This window comes from Schistocerca americana, chromosome 2, assembly GCF_021461395.2.
Source record: "Schistocerca americana isolate TAMUIC-IGC-003095 chromosome 2, iqSchAmer2.1, whole genome shotgun sequence".
Classification (NCBI taxonomy): domain Eukaryota; kingdom Metazoa; phylum Arthropoda; class Insecta; order Orthoptera; family Acrididae; genus Schistocerca; species Schistocerca americana.
Genome location: NC_060120.1, coordinates 759973924 through 760001603, shown reverse-complemented (window position 1 = coordinate 760001603; position 27680 = coordinate 759973924). Strand labels below are relative to the sequence as shown.

The window sequence follows — 27680 nt, the reverse complement described above, 5'->3', positions numbered from 1 at the left end:
GAGGCGAAGCACATGGAGTATTGGGATGGGATGGACGTCCACGATCTCGACATGTGATGCTGGAAGTGCATCGGGAAGACATGTGGCTGAACTCCCAGCACTTAAAGCACCACATTGGGGGAAGGCTGTATGGGTTAACATCACAGCTGCAGACCATCACCTTGACCTTCTCGAGTAATGTGACACCCTTGAAGGCCAAGATGAAGACACCGGTGGCTACCTGATTATGCCTCAGACACTGATGGACACATCAGATGAAATGAACTCCTCGTCACCCTAAGTTGGTGCACAGCTCGTTGTCAGACTGAAAAAGTAGGTCCCTGTGGAATATAATCCCCGGACCATATTTAAGCTCGTATGAGGCGAGGTGGAAACGGAAATATTCCCCAGATTATCACAAGCGAATAATGCCCATGACTGGGCAGAGGATGCCATTTTTATCAAAACTGACCCTGACCGCATTTTGGACAATCCCTCCACTCCTCAAACTTGTCCTCTAAATACTCTACAAAGAACTGTGGCTTCACTGAGACAAAGGAGTCCCCATCAAGAGGAAAATTTTGAAAAACGCAGGTCAAACTTTATAGGGGACCATCACGTAAAGGCTGAAATGTGAGAGACTCCTTTTAGTTGCCTCTTACAACAAGCAGGAATACCTCAGATCTATTACAACCCACAGGGCCCGCAGGAGGGACTCGTGTATAACAACTCCCACAAACAAACATAATTTATTTTTGCTTTACTTCTTTTTAAAACTTCTGTTGCATAACTGATGTTTAGTGTCCACAACAAAAAGTAAAGGTGTCATCTTCAAGGTTGGTTTCAACCCTACAGTGTTTTACTGGGCATGCCTCTTCCACCCTTAGAATTAAGTGACTCTGTTCAACATGGAATACATGCCACAGTGCATATTATATTGTATGAATACAAATGTAATAGTGTTCTCAGAGAAAATGTTGTCCATGTACCTCTGCATATAGTGTTATTCTATGTCATCAAATATGCATGATTTGTTTTTTTACTTTTATTTAATCATTTAGAAGACACTATTCCATAACTCGGCACCTGACAGACAGCTTTGCTTTGGTCAAATGACTCCCTGCTCTAATTGCTTGTTGCCTACAACAATCTTACTGGAGTTAACCAGGGGGAATGGACTACTGAAAAACTTTCTGTTGTTCACAGGCCAAGTGGTTCCACTGGCCAGCTCTAATTGGCACTGATCAATGAGCAATAAGTATGTCAATATGGAGAATGAAACAACAGCACAGATATGATGGTGTTTAGTAGACATGCCATTGTTAAGACATGAAAGTTATCTGTACAATAGCATGAACAAAAAATTAGGTTGTGTGTATGTAACATAAACAGTGAGTATGAAGTAATCAGTAAGAGGAATTAAACTAATGGCTTCTTTAGTGATTACTCATACATTCTTGAACATGAATACTATATCCCTGCCTGAAGGATCTCCAGATAACAGCATACATATTATTATAATCCTAAGTTTATTGATATTTGTGTATAATGTTGTATTTGATAAATGTTTTTTTACAATTTAATTGAATCTGTTGGCTCACAGAAATCCTAATCACTTATATATTCACAGAGTATATTTTTGGTTATGGAGGAAATCTGAATTCGAATCTGAATTTCACCTGGTCCTTCTCCAAAACCCAAGCCACCTTCCTGGATGTTGACCTTCATCTTGTTGAAGCTCACATCCACACCTCTGTCCATATCAAACCCACAAACAAACAACAGTACCTTCACTTTGATAGCTGCCATCCTTTCCACATCAAACGCTCCCTTCCCTACAGCCTAGGTATTCGTGGCAAACGTATCTGCTCCAGTGACGAATCCCTCAACAACTACACCAATAACCGGACCAGTGCTTTCCTCTCCCGCAACTATCCTGCAGACCTTGTCCACAAACAGATTTCCCGAGCAATACATTCCTCCCCGTCCAACAACAATGTTCCTACCCCCAGACCACACAGAAGCATCCCCCTTGTCACCCAATATTATCCTGGCCTCGAAAACATCAAACATCAACAAATTACTCCGCCAGGGATATGACTTTCTCAAGTCAACCCCTGAAATGAGATCATCCCTTGACAAAATTCTCCCCACACCACCCAGAGTTGCCTTTCGTCGCCCCCCTAACCTCCATAACATCCTTGTTAAACCCTACAATATTCCCAGACTACCTTCTCTACCCAGCGGTTCCTACCCCTGTAACCGACCCCGCTGCAAAACCTGCCCCATGCATCCGCCCACAACCACCTACTCCAGCCCCGCTACTGGTAAAACATACACAATTCAAGGCAGGGCTACGTGTGAAACTACACATGTCATTTATCAACTGACATGCCTGCACTGCACAGCCTTTTACATCGGCATGACAACAACCAAACTGGCTGAGCGAATGAACGGACACAGACGAACTGTCCGCCTAGGAGATGCCCAATACCCAGTAGCGGAGCATGCCCTCCAGCATAATTCTAGGGACCTAGGAACCTGCTACACCGTATGTGCCATTTGGCTTCTCCCACCCAACACCAGTCCCTCTGAACTGCGGAGATGGGAACTTGCACTCCAACACATCCTTTCATCCCGCCATCCCCCTGGACTGAACCTACGTTAAACAACCTCACTCCCATTCACTCTTCAGTCTTCTCCTCTTTCCCTTTCCTCTTTAGCCATTCACGCATCTTTTCATCCTACATAGTTGTGTTTATCTTTATACTTTACTTCTGTATGCATCCTCTTTGGTTTGAAGCTGGCACAGTACTTACAGTAGGATATCTTTGGCTTCCCTCTGACAACCATGCCTCCATCCTTGCTACCCTCCCTGTTTACCTTTCCCTGTTGCTTCATAACCTGGGTTGTGAGTAACTGAATCCACTTTCCCTTCTTCCCTTTTTTCCCCTCTCTCCTCCCTGATGAAGGAACAAAGTTCCGAAAGCTAGGAATGTAAATTTTCAGTTCTGTTTTATGTGTATCTATCGGCTGTACTGAGCTGAGGTAAGTACTGGCCAGCCCCTCTATCTCTTTGTTAGTATTTGTTTCACATCTTATATGAGATTTTCCATTAATCATTTAGATCAAATATATGTAACTCATTATTCATGTAGGTTTTACAAGTAGTATGTACACCTACATATAATCTTTATTATTATTTTTCTTTCCTATCTCAGACGTTACGTCTGGTTAAAAATGGAAAGTGACGCGGACCTTGATCAAGTGTGACTTCCTTTTAACTGTACCGTATATGTTACATTGCATTTAGGAACTTTCGGGTAATTGAACATGTATCAATAATTACAGATTTCGGTAGTTGTATATATACGTTTGGATGTAGCTGTATTGCGTTTATGTACTGGTGGATATTGTGTGGTATGACTCCTGTAGTTGATAGTATAATTGGTATGATGTCAACTTTATCCTGATGCCACATGTCCTTGACTTCCTCAGCCAGTTGGATGTATTTTTCAATTTTTTCTCCTGTTTTCTTCTGTATATTTGTTGTATTGGGTATGGATATTTCAATTAGTTGTGTTAATTTCTTCTTTTTATTGGTGAGTATGATGTCAGGTTTTTTATGTGGTGGTGCTTTATCTGTTATAATGGTTCTGTTCCAGTATAATTTGTATTAATCATTCTCCAGTACATTTTGTGGTGCATACTTGTATGTGGGAACGTGTTGTTTTATTAGTTTATGTTGTATGGCATGTTGTTGATGTATTATTTTTGCTACGTTGTCATGTCTTCTGGGGTATTCTGTATTTGCTAGTATTGTACATCCGCTTGTGATGTGATCTACTGTTTCTATTTGTTGTTTGCAAAGTCTGCATTTATCTGTTGTGGTATTGGGATCTTTAATAATATGTTTGCTGTAATATCTGGTGTTTATTGTTTGATGCTGTATTGCAATCATGAATCCTTCCATCTCACTGTATATATTGCCTTTTCTTAGCCATGTGTTGGATGCGTTTTGATCGATATGTGGCTGTGTTAGATGATACGGGTGCTTGCCATGTAGTGTTTTCTTTTTGCATTTTTCTTTCTTCGTATCTGTTGATATTATGTGATCTAAAGGGTTGTAGAAGTGGTTATGAAATTGCAATGGTGTAGCCAACGTATTTATATGAATGATTGCTTTGTGTATTTTGCTAGTTTCTGCTCGTTCTATAAAGAATTTTCTTAAATTGTCTACCTGTCCATAACGTAGGTTTTTTATGTCGATAAATCCCCTTCCTCCTTCCTTTCTGCTTAATGTGAATCTTTCTGTTGCTGAATGTATGTGATGTATTCTATATTTGTGGCATTGTGATCGTGTAAGTGTATCGAGTGCTTCTACTTCTGTGTTACTCCATTTCACTACTCCGAATGAGTAGGTCAATATTGGTATAGCATAGGTATTTATAGCTCTTGTCCTGTTTCTTGCTGTCAATTCTGTTTTCAATATTTTTGTTAGTCTTTGTCTATATTTTTCTTTTAGTTCTTCTTTAATATTTGTATTATCTATTCCTATTTTTTGTCTGTATCCTAGATATTTATAGGCATCTGTTTTTTCCATCGCTTCTATGCAGTTGCTGTGGTTATCCAATATGTAATCTTGTTTAGTGTGTTTTCCCTTGACTATGCTATTTTTTTTACATTTGTCCATTCCAAAAGCCATATTTATATCATTGCTGAATACTTCTGTTATCTTTAGTAATTGGTTGAGTTGTTGCTACCAATAGTTTTAGATCATCCACGTATAGCAAATGTGTGATTTTGTGTTGGTATGTGCCAGTAATATTGTATCCATAATTTGTATTATTTAGCAAGTTGGATAGTGGGTTCAGAGCAAGGCAAAACCAGAAAGGACTTAATGAGTCTCCTTCGTATATTCCACGCTTAATCTGTATTGGCTGTGATGTGATATTATTTGAATTTGTCTGGATATTAAGTGTGGTTTTCCAATTTTTCATTACTATGTTTAGGAACTGTATCAATTTAGGATCTACTTTGTATATTTCCAATATATGTAGTAACCATGAGTGGGGTACACTATCAAAAGCTTTTCGGTAATCAATGTATGCGTAGTGTACGACCTTTGTTTAGCTTTAGCTTGATATGTCACCTCTGCATCTATTATCAGTTGCTCTTTACATCCTCGTGCTCCTTTGCAACAGCCTTTTTGTTCTTCATTTATAATTTTGTTCTGTGTTGTATGTGTCATTAATTTCTGTGTAATGACTGAAGTTAATATTTAGTATATTGGTGGTAGGCATGTTATCGGGCAATATTTTGCTGGGTTTGCTGTGTCTGCTTGATCTTTAGGTTTCAGATAAGTTATTCCATGTGTGAGTGTATCAGGGAATGTGTATGGGTCTGCAATGTAACTGTTAAATAATTTAGTTAGATGTGATAGTGTTCAGGTGAACTACTTTAGCCAGAAGTTTGCTATTTTATCTTTTCCAGGGGCTTTCCAATTGTGCGTAGAATTAATTGCTCCGGTAACTTCATGTTGCAAAATCATCACTTCAGGCATTTGTGGTATTATCTTGTATGTGTCTGTTTCTGCGTGTATCCTCCGTGCATGCCTGTTATGCTGTACCGGATTTGACCATATGTTGCTTCAGAAGTGTTCCATGTCTGTTATGTTTGGTGGGTTGTCTATTTTAATGTGTGTGTTATCTATTGTCTGATAAAATTTCTTTTGGTTTGTGTTGAATGTTTGGTATTGTTTCCTTCTATTTTCACTTTTTTTTGTATCTTCTAAGTCATTTGGCCATTGCTTGTAATTTCTGCTTCTTTTCATCTAATTGCTCTATCATTTCTTGTTGTGAGATTTTACCTAACCTTTTTCGTTTTTTGTCTGATATTTAATTTCTTATAAATTGTGTTAGCTGTCTGATGTCTTTTCTCAGTTTTTCTATTCTGATCTGTGGCCTGTGTTGCCATGCTGGTTTTGTGGGTTTCTTCTGTGTGTTGGTTTGTTCTGATCTCTGCCTAGTGTGTATATTTAGTGTAGTGAGTGCTCCTATATAAACCAGTAGTTTTAACTCTTCCATAGTTGTATTTTCATTTATTTTGTTGTGTATGATTGTGTTGATAGTTGTTATTGTTGTTTCGACTTGTGGGTTATTTGGTGGTCTATGCAAGAATGGTCTAATGTCTGTATTTGTGTCTTTGTATTCTATATATGTCAGCTGAAATTTTTTCTTCTATATCTAACATGTGTGTCACTTCGTGTTCTATTTGTGCTTGTTCTGGTGGCTGCCTTAAGATTTCATTTTCCTCTGATTGTTTAATTGATGCGTGGTGTTCGTTGTTTGTTTGCTCTGGGGTGTTTGAGTCCATTACTGTATTTTCTTCTTCTTCTGATTGCACATTATTTTGTTCCAGTATTTGTTGTACTTGTTGTTTGATGTTTTCTAATTCTGACTGGGGTATCCTGTTATTTTTTATTATTACACGAATCTGATCAGCTAGTCATCGTTCTGTTAAAAATTTTAATTCTGGGTATCTGGTAACAAATTTTGTGTATACTTGTGATCTGTATCCAGTTGTGTTGGTTCCTAAGTTTGTTGCTTGGTAATAACAGAACATGAGGTGTCGGTTAACTTCAATTGCCCATCTCATCCTCTGTCTTTGTTTTCCTTCTAGAGTGGTTGCAGGAAGCATATCCTGCAAAACACCTCTATTTGGATTTAAATCATTTTCCGTGTGGCTAGTAGTGTCGTTACCATTGTGAACGGGCATAGGGTTCAAGTGTCGTCCCCGACCATGACAGCACTTGTTCTGTATAAATTATGTTTTCTCCTCGTAACGCATGTTTTCATGTTCATATATACTGACGAGGCAGAACATTATGACCATTGCCCACCACGAAACTAAATGCCATCTGTTGGGGCTTCAGGTGCCCAACACAGTAAGAAAAGTATATGAGTGGCCCATAGGTGACTAGAGAATCATTCTAGCAGTGATACAACCTGCAAGTAGGAAAATTCACTAACATACGTCTCTTTGACAAAGCAGCAGATTGTAACAGCCTGAAACCTGCGAATGAGAATCTCAAGCAGATGAAGCAAGTGAACAGGAAAGTGCTGATGTATGTAATTTTACTTTGTGTGAACCATGTGTGTTGCCTGCAAGTTTCTTATAATACTGTTTCGAGTACCTACTTTCTGTTTCATGAACACATAGTGTTAGTATGTAGTTCAAATTACAATATCTGTTACCTTTTTTTTATATTATAGGCAAAAGGTGTGTATTAGCATTCTGTATAGACTAGGTTTCTATGTATTTTTCTTATAGCATTAATAAAAAATCAAAATTTGTTTTGTAAGAAGTTCCTCTAATTTTTCAAAATTCTTCAGCTGCACAGATAGTTTATGCTCATCTGACATATAGAACTTTTGTCAGTGGGAGCTGGAGTTTGTCACTACGATACATGTTGAGTAAGGTAGGTAACAATATATTTACTCACAGCAGAGCATTGTTATGAAGATTCTACTTCTGCCTCGTAAATTCACAAAAAATATTCAATTCTGAAGGAGAGGACCTTTTAAACTTGCAAATTTGAAGTCCAAGATTACGTAACACAGTTTCTGATGCATGATGTTATGCTGCACTCCATCATGTGTTGCAAGTTGAAAAATACTGGCTGCATTACCAAATGCCTGTCAAAGTTATCTTCAGTATGGGGGAGCAGCTTGGTAAAATGTGCCATGGAGTTTCTACTCTTTCTGAAACCTGCCTGATGTGAGAGGACCTTGAGATCAACTATTGGATTCAAGTAGTTCAGCAGTATTCTTTCAAATATCTTATTCAAGCAGCACAAAGAAGAGAAGAGAAAATTATTTTTAAAAAAAAAGGTGGGTCGTTTTGCACTAACTATTGCAATTACTTTGGTTGTCCTCCAGATGTTTCGCATTTGTTTTGAGATTAGACAGTTACTACAGAAAAGTAGCCAATGTTGGGTTAAAGGTTTGTTCTGTTACACTGGTGAGAAAAGGAGCTATTATCACTTCAGTCACTGCAGGATCCGAGCATAAATGTTGCACATTGAGGACTGATTTTATCTTTTTTTGTCATTAGTTTTTTCTTGTCAACTTCGCCATCTATCAAAAGTTGAAACACTATTACTATCTGCAGTGACAGCACAAGTGCTTACCATAGTACGGCCATTGCCAAAATAGGTAATTGAAGGGCCTTCATTCCTGCTGACTACTTTTACAGAAAAACATATTTGCACAAATCACAATCCAGAATTTTTTTTTTTTTTTTTTTTTTGCTATTTTGAATGATAATTTAACATCCAATTCCACTGTTACCTCACTGCATGGGTCAATTTCACATACAGGCAAATATTCCTGCAATACAGTAATTGCTTCTTCATTCATACCAGGAATATATGTTGGTTAACCTTTATGTGTTCTACTTATGTTCATTAATGCAGAGTCTGGGTTTCCAACATGTGTTGATGCCAAATTTTGAACATACCTGTAGTTTGGAGGGAGGCAGAGCGGGAGGGATGGATGGGGAGGAGGGAGAGAGAGGGAGGGAGGGAGGGAGGGAGGGAGCAATATTAGAGTTTATTGTCCTATTGAGAAATAACTCATTAGAGACGGAGCATAAGCTAATATTGAAGAAGGATGGAGGAGAAAATAGGCTGTGCCCTTTTATAAAGGAAGCATCTTAGCAATGTCCTAAATTACTTGGGGGAAACCTAAATATGATGGCAACTTGAACCCCACTCCTCCTGAGTGCAGAGTCCATTGCCTTAAATGACAGAACCACCATACTCAGCTGTTACTTGCAAAAACAAAGTGTAATCATATGACATGCTTAGTTTCTCCATACTACATATTGTGGAATCAGATATGATACCTTTACCCATGTTGCAGGAAAGTCATATAGTCCTTGGGCATATGCTACAACCCGTTTTAAATGACAACAATTCTGTGTCTAAAGTCAAACTGTCACTGGAAAAGAGACCCACATAGAAATTAGCTCATGTAATGTGGTATTTATTAGACAACCATGAAATAATAAGTGTTAAACAATATGGATGTTTAAAACACAAATAATATTTCAGAAACAACACAATTTCGTGTTCCTAAACTTTGAAGAGCACCCTCTGAAACTTTTTGACATAACTGTAGAGTTGTTTTACATCACCACTAATTTCAATATTAAACAGGTCAATCAACTTCATCTTTATTGGCTCAAACAACAAGAAAGATTCTGTAATAATTTCCACTTGTTCTGTTTATGACCAGCTACATATATCTACTCTCTCCTAACCACTCTAAAAACATCATTTCAATTTCCATTAGGTCGTTCACTTGTTTTACATGGGTCTAGGCAGAAAATGGTTTAATCAAATTATAAATACATCTGGGATCATCTTTTATACAACGTCCCTCCATTTCATCTTCAACTAAACCATAAGAGCTGTAAGTTATGAATGGATCATTTAGAACACGTCTTCTAGTTTGCTACGAGAGCTCTCGTTTCTTCAATGTTACATTACAGTGTTTCTTAAAGTTTTACACCCAATCTCATTACTGGTAAATGCAGGCCGTCGAATTTTTATAGTGTCTTTCACATCTTTTGTTAGTACAAAACCCCATTTGGCCACACAATTCAGTGACTGTTGTTATATCCACTTCTTCATCTCGAATAACTGGCTTCCTTCCAACTGTTCCATCTCCTTACCCTTACAGATAAGGAAATAAGTCTGTCCTTTGATCATATTTCCTGGTAACATTTCTGATACGTTGGGACTTCCAATCACATTTGTATTCACTCATAATAGTTGATCCTCTGTGTCTGAATACCTTTCTTTTTTTACAGTTGACACTTTCTCCTTGAAATAAATAAAATTTATTTTGTATGCTGTCTGAAAACTACCCCAAAGCACATGAAAACTTTTTTATGTTGTTGCAATTCCGTTCTGGCTCTGAGCACTAGGGGACTTAACATCTGAGGTCATCAGTCCCCTAGCACTTAGAACTACTTAAACCTACCTAACCTAAGGACATCACACACATCCATGCCTGAGGCAGGATTCAAACCTGCAACTGCAGTGGTCGCGCGGCTCCAGACTGAAGCGCTTAGAACCGCTCGGCCACTCCAGCTGGCACAATTCCGTTCTCTGCCACTCTAATGGTGTCGAAATTTTATTTCTTGCTTAAAGAACAATGTCAGCTGGTAAATCTGCAGAAAATTTAAGCTATTGTTGATGCACAGGCACAACAGGAAATTAAATTAGAAGTTGATGAAACAAAATAATATACATCATTATTAGAGACTTTTCTAAACCAATGTTCCTGTAAACATGATAGAAAAATAGTTTGATTCAAAATACATACAACTATATGAAAAGAAAAGTTAGTTGACAAAAATTCATATTCCTGAGGTTGCCTATTAATTACTTCCGATTTTTCTGCCCCAAATTTACCTCAGGCTAACACAATATCAAATATGGATTCAATAAGGTAGGTAGAACAATGCACTCATACTAACTCACTCACTCTCTCTTTTTTTAAATCGCATTAACATTTTGTTTGAAATCAGTATTACTTTCCTTAAGTAGATGTCTTTACGGCAAATCGTGTAACACCCTCAAAAATATGAGAGACGGCCTAATAATGAAAAATAGATTTATTCATTGACGACAATTACGAAAATCTACAGCCAAGCCAATTACTCGACAAAATGTTACCAGTGCAAATTAATGGTTCATTTGCTAAATAAATGTAAAAATTACAACTACATAAATCTCAGTAACTCAAAAAACTTGACAGTCAACTATTGTTGTTGTTGTTGTTGTGGTCTTCAGTCCTGAGACTGGTTTGATGCAGCTCTCCATGCTACTCTATCCTGAGCAAGCTTTTTCATCTCCCAGTACCTACTGCAACCTACATCCTTCTGATTCTGCTTAGTGTATTCATCTCTTGGTCTCCCTCTATGATTTTTACCCTCCACACTGCCCCCCAATACTAAATTGGTGACCCCTTGATGCCTCAGAACATGTCCTACCAACCGATCCCTTCTTCTGGTCAAGTTGTGCCACAAACTTCTCTTCTCCCCAATCCTATTCAATACCTCCTCATTAGTTATGTGATCTACCCATCTAATCTTCAGCATTCTTCTGTAGCACCACATTTCGAAAGCTTCTATTTTCTTCTTGTCCAAACTATTTATCGTCCACGTTTCACTTCCATACATGGCTACACTCCATACAAATACTTTCAGAAATGACTTCCTGACACTTACATCTATACTCGATCTTAGCAAATTTCTCTTCTTCAGAAACGCTTTCCTTGCCATTGCCAGTCTACATTTTATATCCTCTCTACTTCGACCATCATCAGTTATTTTGCTCCCCAAACAGCAAAACTCCTTTACTACTTTAAGTGTCTCATTTCCTAATCTAATTCCCTCAGCATCACCCAACTTAATTAGACTACATTCCATTACCCTTGTTTTGCTTTTGTTGATGTTCATGTTGATGTTCTCCCTTCAAGACACCATCCATTCCGTTCAACTGCTCTTCCAAGTCCTTTGCTGTCTCTGAAAGGATTACAATGTCATCGGCGAACCTCAAAGTTTTTATTTCTTCTCCATGGATTTTAATACCTACTCCGAATTTTTCTTTTGTTTCCTTTACTGCTTGCTCAATATACAGATTGAATAACATCGGGGAGAGGCTACAACCCTGTCTTACTCCCTTCCCAACCACTGCTTCCCTTTCATGTCCCTCGACTCTTATAACTGCCATCTGGTTTCTGTACAAATTGTAAATAGCCTTTCGCTCCCTGAATTTTACTCCTGCCACCTTTAGAATTTGAAAGAGAGTACTCCAGTCAACATTGTCAAAAGGTTTCTCTAAGTCTACAAATGCTAGAAATGTAGGTTTGCCTTTCCTTAATCTTTCTTCTAAGATAAGTCGTAAGGTCAGTATTGCCTCACGTGTTCCAGTGTTTCTACGGAATCCAAACTGGTCTTCCCCGAGGTTGGCTTCTACTAGTTTTTCCATTCGTCTGTAAAGAATTCGTGTTAGTATTTTGCAGCTGTGACTTATTAAACTGATAGTTCGGTAATTTTCACATCAGTCAACACCTGCTTTCTTTGGGATTGGTATTATTATATTCTTCTTGAAGTCTGAGGGTATTTCGCCTGTTTCATACATCTTGCTCACCAGATGGTAGAGTTTTGTCAGGACTGGCTCTCCCAAGGCCGTCAGTAGTTTCAATGGAATGTTGTCTACTCCGGGGGTCTTGTTTCGACTCAGGCCTTTCAGTGCTCTGTCAAACTCTTCACGCAATATCATATCTCCCATTTCATCTTCATCTACATCCTCTTCCATTTCCATAATATTGTCCTCAAGTACATCGCCCTTGTATAGACCCTTTATATACTCCTTCCACCTTTCTGCTTTCCCTTCTTTGCTTAGAACTGGGTTGCCATCTGAGCTCTTGATATTCATACAAGTCGTTCTCTTATCTCCAAAGGTCTCTTTAATTTTCCTGTAGGCAGTATCTATCTTACCCCTAGTGAGATAGGCCTCTACATCCTCACATTTATCCTCTAGCCATCCCTGCTTAGCCATTTTGCACTTCCTGTCGATCTCATTTTTGAGACGGTTGTATTCCTTTTTGCCTGCTTCATTTACTCCATTTTTATATTTTCTCCTTTCATCAATTAAATTCAATATTTCTTCTGTTACCCAAGGATTCCTACTAGCCTTCGTCTTTTTACCTACTTGATCCTCTGCTGCCTTCGCTACTTCATCCCTCAAAGCTGCCCATTCTTCTTCTACTGTATTTCTTTCCCCCATTCCTGTCAATTGTTCCCTTATGCTCTCCCTGAAACTCTGGTTCTTTCAGTTTATCCAGGTCCCATCTCCTCAAATTCCCACCTTTTTGCAGTTTCTTCAGTTTTAATCTACTTGTCATAACCAATAGATTGTGGTCAGAGTCCACATCTGCCCCTGGAAATGTCTTACAATTTAAAACCCGTTTCCTAAATCTCTGTCTTACCATTATATAATCTATCTGATACCTTTTAGTATCTCCAGGGTTCTTCCATGTATACAACCTTCTTTCACGATTCTTAAACCAAGTGTTAGCTATGATTATGTTGTGCTCTGTGCAAAATTCTACCAGGCGGCTTCCTCTTTCATTTCTTAGCCCCAATCCATATTCACCTACTACGTTTCCTTCTCTCCCTTTTCCTACACTCGAATTCCAGTCACCCATGACTATTAAATTTTCGTCTCCCTTCACAATCTGAATAATTTCTTTTATTTCATCATACATTTCTTCAATTTCTTCATCATCTGCAGAGCTAGTTGGCATATAAACTTGTACTACTGTAGTAGGTGTGGGCTTCGTATCTATCTTGGCCACAATAATGCGTTCACTATGCTGTTTGTAGTAGCTTACCCGCATTCCTATTTTCCTATTCATTATTAAACCTACTCCTGCATTACCCCTATTTGATTTTGTGTTTATAACCCTGTAGTCACCTGACCAGAAGTCTTGTTCCTCCTGCCACCGAACTTCACTAATTCCCACTATATCTAACTTTAACCTATCCATTTCCCTTTTTAAATTTTCTAACCTACCTGCCCGATTAAGGAATCTGACATTCCACGCTCCGATCCGTAGAACGCTAGTTTTCTTTCTCCTGATAATGACATCCTCCTGAGTAGTCCCCGCCCGGAGATCCGAGTGGGGGACTATTTTACCTCCGGAATATTTTACCCAAGAGGACGCCATTATCATTTAATCATACAGTAAAGGCGCATGCCCTCGGGCAAAATTACGGCTGTAGTTTCCCCTTGCTTTCAGCCGTTCGCAGTACCAGCACAGCAAGGCCGTTTTGGTTATTGTTACAAGACCAGATCAGTCAATCATCCAGACTGTTGCCCTTGCAACTACTGAAAAGGCTGCTGCCCCTCGACAGTCAACTAATGAACACACTAATACACAATTTATTGCTAGTATGTGATAATTTCTAGTAATAAACTTGTACGTAACCTAGCCGAAGGTCTTTGTTAGATTAGAAGGTGAAAATTTGGCAGGGAGTTGGTGAAGCCAATGAAAGCAAATACAAAACACAGTTTGTGGTAACAGACTGATCCCCAGCATAGTCCAAGGTGTATTTCTGATTTATTGAGCTATTCTCACCTAACTCCATCCCACTTTGTTCACACTTTAAATACATGTATATAATATTTATGTAATGTGTTGGACATGTTTGATATTTTTGTTCTGAATGGTCTAATGTTGGATAAATAAATTCCATATATGTCATTCTTTTCCTAACATACTGCAAGACAAATTCAGAAGTACAGAAGGACATTAGAGAGAACTCTTCAAGTATTTTGGTGCTTATATTGTAGGCCTGCATCATCTATAACAAAAAAATGCCATGGGAAGTGACTAAATAGCTCTTATAAAATTGATGTACATTATAGAAGAATCAAATGAAGCATACTAAACTTTCTATAGGCCTACATTACTTTTTCTCACTGTGCTGAGACACACACAATGGCTACAGTATTTAAACTTTATTACTGCACATCCCTAAGGATTTTCGCAAAATTCTTTGCAAGGTGAATAAACAATTGCAGTACATAGGGAACTTTTCAGCAATTGCTGAATATTATTATACTCTGAATTTTCCTCTTGCAGAGTATATAGTAATCTTTACATAATTTCTGTATGGGCAATATTATCTGCTACATCCCTACCAACAAAATACTGTTAAGTTCCTAATTCTTCCACACACTACACAAGTCTCATGTTGAACACTGTCAGTACACAATGGTAGGACAACAAATCTTGACATATCTCAAACAGAACTAACCCAAAGAAATTTAGATCCTCTGAACTTCCACATATATAACCCGTACAGCAATAAATGAAATCAGTAGTAGTGATCTAGAAGGAAACACTATTTCCTCAACTGCTTATATGTGAAAAATAGCGAAAATAGTAATTGCAATGATGAAATGTCACATTTGTGTTTAATAATATTAGTAAATACTAGTTTATGATCTCCATGACAAGGAAAACCAAGTCCACAACAAGAGCAAAGTAAAATGTCACAATCAAGTAACCATCAACAAGGAAGAGTCAGTTCTTCAGCTACTATCAATCAATACAGCAATAACTTAAAAGCTAAAACAGTTTGTATTGCTCATGTGTCAGTTATTGTTTATATCTTTGGAAAGAACTATAACGAAAATAATTCACATCCATACAGAAGATAAATTTATTAAGTAATCTAAAACATTTGTTGAAGCACTGAATCAATTTTCACAATTTATAAGAGACTATATACCCCACACCAAATAACAGGAGTGATCAGTATATTATGAATGAGATTTTCAACTGAAGGTTTGTTTAGTACACATTATTTCAAGAATGCTAACCTATTCTAAAACTTAGATCATGCCATAACGGCACATGGGCTACTACAAGACAAAGTTAAGAAGTCACAGTGGTCATATAAGTGATTTTTCCCTTTTGACCTCACTGCAAAATATGAGTTATTAATACTTATTAAGGTTGACGAATACGGGGAGAACATCTAGTGAGGAATGGTACAAATAAATAACTCTAAAAGACAATCTGAAATCGTTAATATAAGATATAGGCCTAATGTCAAATCTATGTGCATGCTGAACTACCACTGAGATACTGAAACTCGCCGTTTATTTGTATATGATGATCTGCGATAACCATAACCTCCCCGTTGGTGTTATTTCAGAATGTGCAGTTTCCTCAGTTGATGCACGCTATCTAAACGGGTGACATTACTTAACAACGGAATTTGATACGTCTGTAATACTAACCGGGCATCCAAGAACAAAAAGCAAATTGTCATTCTCTACACAATATTCCTTTGATTACAACATGTCACAGGCTTCTACTCCTACTACTATTTAGGAAAGAAACAGTTCATTCCGGCACGGAAAATCATATGACGGGCACGCAAGTAATTAGCATCATTCAACCTAGTGAGAGCACCACCAAGTGACAGTAATACACTTGAAACAAATCATACATAATAATACTTTTAAAAAGCCACAAGCTTACACCGTGTCAATATTTTGTTACGTAGCTATTCGTGAAAGGGACAGCTGCAGCAAAACACATCGAGCCCTATTGATTATTGAATATAGCCTATTAACTCACAGAATGTGCCTCGTACAGAGCCTTATTCAGCTGGGTAGGGTCCGACAAGTAGAATTTTTCATTTTTTATAGGAACATTAATGACGTTTCCTTGTATGGTGTCATCTACAATTTTATTTCAAACATCCGCATGTTTCTGACAGGAATTTGAGTTCGACACTGCCCCACCACTCGTCGCACGTGCCAATAGTATTACACAGTTACAGGATAGGTAACATATACATTTCACTATCTGAAACAAGGACTACAACGCAATCGTAAACAAAAAGTTGCTTTCATTCTGAAAAGCCTGATGAAAATTTTACTAGAAATTTCAATAGAAAATAGTATAAATAAAAATGTTTAGTATTAAATTATTTTCTCAACAACTATCTTATAAAGTTAAGGCCTTAAGGGTATTTGTACAGTCGACTTTACACCAGTTGCGATCATGACAAGTGGCAATGTAATGAAGACAGCCTACTACCGAAGCAGTACTGTATTCAGGGAAATTCGATGTGTGATAGTTTTGATTTCAATTGTTGTAAAGTGTGATACGTCTGGTAACAGGTTTCTCTTAGACATACAACGACCGCTGATCACTATGTAAAGACGAATTTTCTCACTGAAACGATATTAAAAGATGCGAGAGTGTGAAAACACAGAATAAACTGCGTAGATGTAACATATTAGTAAAAAACTGAGTGTTAAGTGTTGTAAAAATGTGTATTGTTAGTAGTTAAACATGGTAACATTTTTCAGCTGTCATACAATAAGTTGTCAGAGGGTGTGCGAACAGTTGTTATAGAAGCGGTAAGTATAGAAGCGGCATTCCGTTGCTCAGCAGACAGGGAGGTGTGGATTTTTTTTTATTATTTTTTTTAACATTCTCTTGTTACTCCATCCGCGGTGCTCATGGTGCTCAGGGAATGAAAAACATGAACAGATTTTAGTTGTATATTCTATGAGTGACTTAATTTTGGGTGACGTAATTAATTTTAGAATTATAACTCAAAGTGTATTAGGCCTCCACTGTAAAGAGTTACTCTTTCCTGGCTCTGGTCTTAAAGACGTATTCACGTCAAAAAGACATACGAGTAAGTGTATTATGTTAAAATAAGACGTCATAGATGAACGACACTGGGAAAATGGTTGACTATGTCAGAAAATGCATGGAAGGGAGAGCACTTAAAATTTTCACAAGAGGCGACAAAATTCCTGGAGCCGGCCCTGGCTGTTCCGAAACTTACGTTTCACGAATGCTCCACAAATGTTCTTCTGCAGTAGATGGTAACTGTACTTGTGATTTTTCTACTTCGGCTACTTTCTGTGTCTGCTACTTCTGAAAACTGACATTTCATGTGCCGCCGGCAGTAGTTACTGCTGCCAAGGGATCCTGAAAATGGAGCCCCTTGAAACGAGGAACTGAAATCGTTCTCAACGTTCTGAAACCCACGCTACTTGAAGCCACGCCCACAGCAGTTGCGGGGCGCCGCTCAAAACCAAAGTAAGAGGTCGGCGCGGTCTGTGTGGATGTCAAACCGCGTCGCTCTGCCCAACGACGAACAAGTTCTGCGCAGTGTCGGTACATCCAAGGAAATGGTTTGTTCGTGCAGCAGTCTATTTGAACGGCGTTTCTCGTTTTCCATTTCTAATGACACACGCTGGCACACTGGAACATCTTCGAACACTGCGCAGTTCTGCGCTGCACTGCTCGGCGATCTGTGCAGAGCCACTACCGTTAGATCGCTGATGTTGGCACCAATCGGAAACAGAACACCGTCGACACGAAATGTTCCGACTTGTGCTGACACCAAGGGTACTACAGGACTGTAGGACACGTTTCCGTAGCCAAGCTGTAGACAGCCTGTTAACACTCAACCGGCTTTAAAACAAAACAAAAAAATGAAACATTAAAACGATTAATCGTAAGTATAATAGATTATGTAAAATTAACTGACTTAAAAGAAACATTGATATATCCATAATCTATTACCAGAATATTCAACATTAACTGATTATTTATTCGCCCAACCCACTACAAACCCCTCCACCAATTGACCAACTTACTATTAACATACACGTTTTATTGGTTTCTAATTTGTCTTGTACACAGTGTTTACGCAATGTTTGTAGTATATTTTATTTTGAGCGGAAGTCCAGAATACAGAAAATTCAATAGGTTCCTTTTCCTTTAGTTTGCATTATCTGTGATTTTGTCTCCTGGTAGTAACATAAAGGCTCAACAGGCCGATCAATAATGCTGAACACTATCTGGTACAGTACTAGAGTCCAGGTAGGATACGGTGGTCGATGCACAGCGACCAATTTTCGTCCAAAGCGCTGGGCGAATTCGTTCGTTTATTCGTAAGGGGAGGCCGACAGTGTTTCCCCCTTTCGGCCGGTTGGGGATGACAACATCGAGGCGCACGCCCTGCAGTCTTTCTCAAACTATTTTACAGAAACTACTAGGTAAAAAAATCATTTTTGCATTACTTATAACTTTATATGTCAGCTTCATGATGATGTGTCCATCATTTCGTTAATGTCGTTAGTTATTGTGATATTTGTATGGAGGTAAGGCACTGCGCGAAACTCGAAAATGTTTGCAATGAAAAATAGGTATCCTATGAATTTGCGTTTGGTGCGTATTGCATAAAATGTTGCTGATTATATAATTTCGCTAACACGTTAAATTTTTCTTTAGACATGGGTGTAGGTCTTTATCTGTCATCAATCTCGAGAAAAATGGTCTGATGTGGGACATAGCACACTCATTTGCGATCACACACACCACTGGTAAAGTGAGAGTGAATTACCTGCAACATTCATCACATTTCATAAATGGTTTGAGATATCGAAATGAGATTTTGGCAAATGACAGCACACAAATGCCGATTGCACATCTACCAGTCACGTTATTCTGCGCGCTCTGTACTTATGGCTCGCTACTAAGCAATAAATAATAAGATGTTTCCACCCAGCACTTAGAATAACGTCATAATAGAGGGTGAAAAAGTGATATAATTCTGACAGTCCCTCTGCCCCTCCCCATCGCCGCACTTTATTTTTCTCAGTCAAATCATTGTTCATCTGACATGTGGCTTTTTATTAGGAAGTGATATGTGTGAATATTTGTGGAGAAAGATAAACTATTATTTTATCTGGTTTATTTAGTTGCAAATTTCTTAAGTATGTGAAAAGAATGGTAAATCACATTGCTGTACCCTCCATGACTATGGCACCAAATGGCATATTCCAGTAGGAAAATGCAAGATGCCATACTGTAGTTGACACCTTAAACGTCTTGATATATGGACTGGTCCTTGACTGGTCTACTGGTTTCCTGATTTGTCACCCACAGAGCATGTCTGCGATGTGATGGGGAGACACACAGGTCTGCTTTCACAACAGCCTCCCGGCAGCATACTTCATGGGCTGACACAGCATATGTTACAGACACGACAAGAAATTTCTCGAGATGACGTCTGGAGGCAGTTTGTATTCATACCACAACTAATGCAGTAATATATTTGTGACCGCACAGATCACACCTCATAGTGATTTCGATGGTAAATATCAGCTCTGAATAGAAAGGAAGTTTAATCATTTAATACTTCTTTCGTGATTTCTCTCAGTGCACTTTTCAGTTACTTGCAGATCAAACAGAAATACTTTTGAGATTGAGGGGATAGTGGATGACAGTTCATTGACACCAAAGAAATGAGTGTGTGATTGATTCTGAAGTTAAATCGAGCTGTAGGCGATAAATAAGAAATTCGTAACACGATGAAATTATTTCAGTGTGAGTTCACTTTTTTTAAAAAAAGATAAAACTGAATGCATTTGTAAGTAATTTGAAAATAATGAAAAATTACGAGGGTAATCGTATGGGGTTCTTCAAAAATTTATGCTGGTTGCATGGGGTGAAGGGAGACTTTAAAACTGCCTTTATTTATTTATTTATTTATTTTTTTTTTTTTTTTGTAAATGACACTATCAGGTTCGATATCTGACACGCCACAAGACCTAAATTTTGTAGGTGACGCAGAAAACTTTTTATATCCCAGAGAACTGATGGTTATCTACTCATTCCTAGAAGTGTGTGAGAATTCAGTAGTGAATAAAGACTGAGTACTCCACATCACCAGGGAAAGAGGGTGAAATAGGAGACACTTGCCCCTTCTCCCTCCCTCCACCCACACCCAATCCTCCACCCCATACCACTCCATGACATCTTGAACGTCATGTTGTAGATTGCGTTTTCCCAATCTTCTATCAACAAACTGTAGTCTATCAACCTACCATCGGGTCTATTATTACGATCACTTTGCATGATGTTGTTGTTGTTGTAGGCTTCAGTCCTGAGACTGGTTTGATGCAGCTCTCCATGCTACTCTATCCTGTGCAAGCTTCATCATCTCCCAGCACTTACTGCAACCTACATCCTTCTGAATCTGCTTAGTGTATTCATCTCTTGGTCTCCCTCTACGATTCTTACCCTCCACACTGCCCTCCAATGCTAAATTTGTGATCCCTTGATGCCTCAGAACGTGTCCTACCAACCGGTCCCTTCTTCTAGTCAAGTTGTGCCACAAACTCCTCTTCTCCCCAGTTCTATTCAATACCTCCTCATTAGTTATGTGATCTACCCATCTAATCTTCAGCATTCTTCTGTAGCACCACATTTCGAAAGCTTCAACTCTCTTCTTGTCTGAACTATCGTCCATGTTTCACTTCCATACATGGCTACACTCCATACAAATACTTTCAGAAATAACTTCCTGACACTTAAATCTATACTCGATGTTAACAAATTTCTCTTCTTCAGAAACGCTTTCCTTGCCATTGCCAGTCTACATTTTATATGTTCTCCACTTCGACCATCATCAGTTATTTTGCTCCCCAAATAGCAAAACACATTTACTACTTTAAGCGTCTCATTTCCTAATCTAATTCCTTCAGCATCACCCGACTTAATTCGACTACATTCCATTATCCTTGTTTTGCTTTTGTTGATGTTCATCTTATATCCTCCTTTCAAGACACTGTCCATTCCGTTCAACTGCTCTTCCAAGTCCTTTGCTGTCTCTGACAAAATTACAAAAAAAATGGCTCTGAGCACTATGGGACTCAACTGCTGAGGTCATTAGTCCCCTAGAACTTAGAACTAGTTAAACCGAACTAACCTAAGGACATCACAAACATCCATGCCCGAGGCAGGATTCGAACCTGCGACCGTAGCGGTCTTGCGGTTCCAGACTGCAGCGCCTTTAACCGCACGGCCACTACGGCCGGCGACAAAATTACAATGTCATCGGCGAACCTCAAAGTTTTTATTTCTTCTCCATGGATTTTAATGCCTACTCTGATTTTTTCTTTTGTTTCCTTTACTGCTTGCTCAATATACAGATTGAATAACATCGGGGAGAGGCTACAACCCTGTCTCACTCCTTTCCCAACCACTGCTTCCCTTTCATGCCCCTCGACTCTTATAACTGCCATCTGATTCCTGTACAAATTGTAAATAGCCTTTCGCTCCCTGTATGTTACCCCTGCCAGCTTTAGAATTTGAAAGAGAGTATTCGAGTTGTTGTTGTTTTTTGGGGAAGGAGACCAGACAGCGAGGTCATAGGTCTCATCGGATTAGGCAAGGACGGGAAGGATGTCGGCCGTGGCCTTTGAAAGGAACCATCCTGGCATTTGCCTGGAGCGATTTAGGGAAATCACAGAAAACCTAAATCAGGATGGCCGGACGCGGGATTGAACCGTCGTCCTACCGAATGCGAGTCCAGTGTCTAACCACTGCGCCACCTCGCTCGGTCGAGTATTCTAGTCAACATTGTCAAAAGCTTTCTCTAAGTCTACAAATGCTAAAAACGTGGGTTTGCCTTTCCTCAATCTTTCTTCTAAGATAAGTCGTAAGGTCAGTATTGCCTCACGTGTTCCAATATTTCTACGGAATCCAAACTGATCTCCCCCGAGGTCCGCTTCTACCAGTTTTTCCATTCGTCTGTAAAGATTTCGTGTTAGTAATTTTCTCATCTGTCAACACCTGCTTTCTTTGGGACTGGAATTATTATATTCATCTTGAAGTCCTAGGGTATTTCACCTGTCTCATGCATCTTGCTCACCAGCTGGTAGAGTTTTGTCAGGATTGGATCTCCCAAGGCCGTCAGTAGTTCTAATGGAATGTTGTCTACTCCTGGGGCCTTGTTTCGACTCAGGTCTTTCAGTGCTCTGTCAAACTCTTCACGCAGTATCGTATCTCCCATTTCATCTTCATCTACATTCTCTCCCATTTTCATAATATTGTCCTCAAGTACATCGCCCTTGTAGAGACCCTCTATATACTCCTTCCACCTTTCTGCTTTCCCTTCTTTGCTTAGAACTGGGTTTCCATCTGAGCTCTTGATATTCATACAAGTGGTTCTCTTTTCTCCAAAGGTCTCTTTAATTTTCCTGTAGGCAGTATCTATCTTACCCCTAGTGAGATAGGCCTCTACATCCTTACATTTGTCCTCTAGACATCCCTGCTTAGCCATTTTGCACTTCCTGTCGATCTCATTCTGAGACGTTTGTAGTCCTTTTTGCCTGCTTAATTTACTGCATTTTTATATGTTCTCCTTTCATCAATTAAATTCAATATTTCTTCTGTTACCCAAGGATTTCTACTAGCCCTCGTCTTTTTAACTACTTGATCCTCTGCTGCCTTCACTACTTCATCCCTCAGAGCTACCCATTCTATCCTATCATTCCTATCAATTTTTCCCTTATACTCTCCATAAAACTCTGTACAACCACTGGTTCTTTCAGTTTATCCAGGTCCCATCTCCTTAAATTCCCACCTTTTTGCAGTTTCTTCAGTTTTAATCTACAGTTCATAAACAACAGATTGTGGTCAGAGTCCACATGTGCCCCTGGAAATGTCTTACAATTTAAAACCCGTTTCCTAAATCTCTGTCTTACCATTATATAATCTATCTGAAACCTTCTAGTATCTCCAGGGTTCTTCCATGTATACAACCATCTTTCACGATTCTTGAACCAAGTGTTAGCTATGATTAAGTTATGCTCTGTGCAAGATATTACCAGGCGGCTTCCTCTTTCATTTCTTAGCCCCAATCCATATTCACCTACTACGTTTCCTTCTCTTCCTTTTCCTACTGTTGAATTCCAATCACCCATGACTATTAAATTTTCGTCTCCCTTCAGTACCTGAGTAATTTCTTTTATCTCATCATACATTTCATCAATTTCTTCATCATCTGCAGAGCTAGTGGGCATATAAACTTGTACTACTGTAGTAGGCGTGGGCTTCGTGTCTATCTTGGCCACAATAATACGTTCACTATACTGTTTGTAGTAGCTTACCTGCACTCCTATTTTTTATTCATTATTAAACCTACTCCTGCATTACCCCTATTTGATTTTGTATTTATAACCATGTATTCACCTGACCGGAAGTCTTGTTCCTCCTTCCACCAAACTTCACTAATTAGCACTATATCTAACTTTAACCTATCCATTTCCCTTTTTAAATTTTCTGACCTACCTACCTGATTAAGGGATCTGACATTCCACGCTCCGATCCGTAGATCGTCAGTTTTCTTTCTCCTGATAACGACGTCCTCCTGAGTAGTCCCCGCCCGGAGATCCGAATGGGGGACTATTTTACCTCCGGAATATTTTACCCAAGAGGACGCCATCATCATTTGTCCATACAGTAAAGCTGCATGCCCTCTGGAAAAATTACGGCTGTAGTTTCCCCTTGCTTTCAGCCGTTCGCAGTACCAGCACAGCAAGGCCGTTTTGGTTAGTGTTACAAGGCCAGATCAGTCAATCATCAGACTGTTGCCCCTGCAACTACTGAAAAGGCTGCTGCCCCTCTTCAGGAACCACAGGTTTGTCTGGCCTTTCAACAGATACCCCTCCGTTGCGGTTGCACCTACGGTACGGCTATCTGTATCACTGAGGCACGCAAGCCTCCCCACCAACTGCAAGGTCCATGGTTCATGGGGGGATTCTCGCAAAATCTTAAATTCTGGTACATCAAGCTCCGCACAATCTGGGTGTATATCATCCAGCATACGGATTATCTGGCTTGCGGCTTATCGTTCCATAATTCATTGATTTAAAAAAGTTAGAAATGAAGCCTGAATACCCTTGTGGATCATCCTTGCGTACTTCTCGTTGATTTAAAAGAATTAAAAATGGAACGTGTTCCAGTACAATTGGAAAGAATACTTTCATTTAGAATACATTAGTGTAAATATGACACATACAATACCGCAATAGATGGTGCGGGTCTCAGTCCCAGCCGCCCGGTGTGGCCGAGCGGTTCTGGGCGCTTCAGTCTGGAACCGCGCGACGAGTATGGTTGCAGGTTCGAATCCTGCCTCGGGCATGGATGTTTGTGATGTTCTTAGGTTAGTTAGGTTTAAGTAGTTCTAAGTTCTGGGGGGACTGATTACCTCAGATGTTAAGTCCCATAGCGCTCAGAGCCATTTGAACCATTTTTTTTCTCAGTCCCACTGTCAGACATCGCAAAGTACACTCTAAGCAAAAAAAGAAAAGACAAAACGAAGGACTTATCCGACTGGGACGGAAAATTGTAGATCTAATGTGCAACTACATACAAAGAAATGATTACAATTACAGAAAAATTAGATGATTTATTCAAGAGAAAAGGCTTCACAAACAATAATAATAATGCATTGGTCCATCTCTGGTCTGGTCCTTATGCAAGCAGTTATTCGTTTGGCATTAATTGATAAAGTTATTATGCTTCTTCCTAAGGGGTCTCATTGACTGGAGTAGAACTGTCTTCAGAGATGGGTCCCGCTTCGAACTGAGCCCCAATGACCAGCGAAAACTTATCTGGAGACGCTCTGGACGTCTGTGGGGTACCAACCTAACTGTCGCCTACCATATGTCCAACCAGGAGTCATGATCTGGGGTGTTATTTCTTTTCAATAGCAGGACACCTTTAGTTGTCACCCACGGCACGCTTACAGCACAGCGGTACATCGACGATGTTCTACGCCCCGTTTTGTTGTCCTTCATGGCAAACCATCCTGGGCTTGTATACTACCGGCCATTAAAATTTCTACACCCCGAAGATGACATGCTACAAATGCGAAATTTAACCGACAGGAAGTAGATGCTGTGATATGCAAATGATTAGCTTTTCAGAGCATTCACACAAGGTTGGCGCCAGTGACGACACCTACAACGTGCTGACATGAGGAAAGTTTCCAACCGATTTCTCATACACAAACAGGCAGTTGACCGGCGTTGCCTGGTGAAACGTTGTTGTGATGCCTAGTGTAAGGATGAGAAATGCGTACCATCACGTTTCCGACTTTGATAAAGGTCGGATTGTAGCCTATAGCGATTGCGGTTTATCGTATCGCGACTTTGCTGCTCGTGTTGGTCGAGATCCAATGACTGTTAGCAGAATATGGAATCGGTGGGTTCAGTAGGGTAATACGGAACGCCGTGCTGGATCCCAACGGCCTCGTAACTCTAGCAGTCGAGATGACAGGCATCTTATACGCATGGCTGCAACGGATCGTGCAGCTACGTCTCGATCCCTGAGCCAACAGATGGGGACGTTTGCAAGACAACAACCATCTGCACGAACAGTTCGACGACGTTTGCAGCAGTATGGACTATCAGCTCGGAGACCATGGCTGCGGTTACCCTTGACGCTGCATCACAGACAGGAGCGCCTGTGATGGTGTACTCAACGACGAACCTGGGTGTACGAATGGCAAAACGTCATTTTTTGGGATGAATCCACGTTCTGTTTACAGGATCATGATGGTGGCATCCGTGTTTGGCGACATCGCGGTGAACGCACATTGGAAGCGTGCATTCGTCATCGCCATACTGGCGTATCAGCTAGCGTGGTGGTATAGGGTGCCATTGGTTACACGTCTCGGTCACCTCTTGTTCGCATTGACGGCACTTTGAACAGTGCGCTACGGTCGCAGGTTCGATTCCTGCCTCGGGCATAGATGTGTGTGATGTCTTTAGGTTAATTAGATTTAATTAGTTCGAAGTTCTAGGGGACTGATGACCTCAGAAGTTAAGTCCGATAGTGCTCAGAACCATGTTTGAACAGTGGACGTTACATTTCAGATGTGTTACGACCCGTGGCTCTACCCTTCATTCGATTCCTACGAAATCCTACATTTCAGCAGGATAATGCACGACCGCATGATGCAAGTCCTATACGGGCCTTTCTGGATACAGAAAATGTTCGACTTCTGCCCTGGCCAGCACATTCTCCAGATCTCTCACCAATTGAAAACGTCTGGTCAATGGTGGCCGAGCAACTGGCTCGTCACAATACGCCTGTCACTACTCTTGATGAAGCCGCATGGGCAGCTGTACCTGTACACGCCATCCAAGCTCTGTTTGACTCAATGCCCAGGCGTATCAAGGCCGTTATTACGGCCAGAGGTGGTTGTTCTGGATACTGATTTCTCAGGATCTATGCACCCAAATTGCGTGAAAATGTAATCACATGTCAGTTCTAGTATAATATATTTGTCCAATGAATACCCGTTTATCATCTGCATTTCTTCTTGGTGTAGCGATTTTAATGGCCAGTAGTGTAAATTAAAATGGTACGTACGACGCTGAGTTTTTAGGAAACCAAAGTAGGAGAAGTGACAAACTTTTTCCCTTTACACTTTTTATGGAGGGGGGAGGGAGTGGTGAAAGCGAGAAAAAGTTTCTGAGAGCTTTGAATATATTTTTACAGTTTTTTGGAAGTCGGTAGGTGCTACAGCTTCCCCTAGATGAGAGCAATATTGTATGGTTCACTGGTGCGACGCGAATTCCGGCGCGGCGAGAACATTTTGCCGTTACAGACGCGGTTCAGTGCGGCGTGAGCGTAGTAGCGGAGGCAGCGAAGGCAAAACATGCAGCGCAGTGGTCGATCTAAAAACCGAAAGTACATGGAAGTTATGGAAAAGGATGAAGACTGTTATTGGGAAGAGTACTCAGGAAGCACAAAGCAGTCACACGAATGATATTACATCGTGAACATTTCAATAACAAAATAGTTGCTCGACGATGTGGAGGAATGCCAGGTCCCACTGCCTCATAACTCAGACATATCAGAAATTAATGAACTGCCCAAGGACAAAATGATACTCTTGGTAGCAGAGGAGCAGATTCACTGATTAATTCAACGGGCCCAATTTTAATCGTCGTTCACAGTACTGACCACAAAAGACGACAGCATCTGACTCATTATAACTGTGGTTAGTGCAGATATATTTACAAATGTATTACACTGGACATAATAAAACACATTTCTTCTTACGTAAAACACATTTCTTCTTACGTCAGGGCCGGTCACGGTGCGCCAAACTTCATGTGTGCAGCACGTGTGGGCCGGGCCACAGAGCAACATATCTTTTGTCTGTGGCCGGGCCCCGCCTGTCACTCGGCCTTGCTCGGTCCTTCTCGG

At 39.9% G+C, this 27680-nt stretch overlaps 1 protein-coding gene across 3 annotated transcripts in view; it reads right to left on the bottom strand.

The window, feature by feature from the left end:
* The window catches only part of LOC124595045 (ATP-binding cassette sub-family A member 7-like), a 610990-nt gene extending 594631 nt beyond the window's left edge, over positions 1–16359 (bottom strand). For all 3 annotated transcript variants that reach the window (XR_006978174.1, XR_006978175.1, XM_047133608.1), the window contains exon 1: positions 16215–16359. The gene's annotated coding sequence lies outside the window, so the exon portion shown is untranslated. The remainder of the gene's footprint in view (positions 1–16214) is intronic.
* Between the last annotated feature and the right edge of the window lie 11321 nt (positions 16360–27680).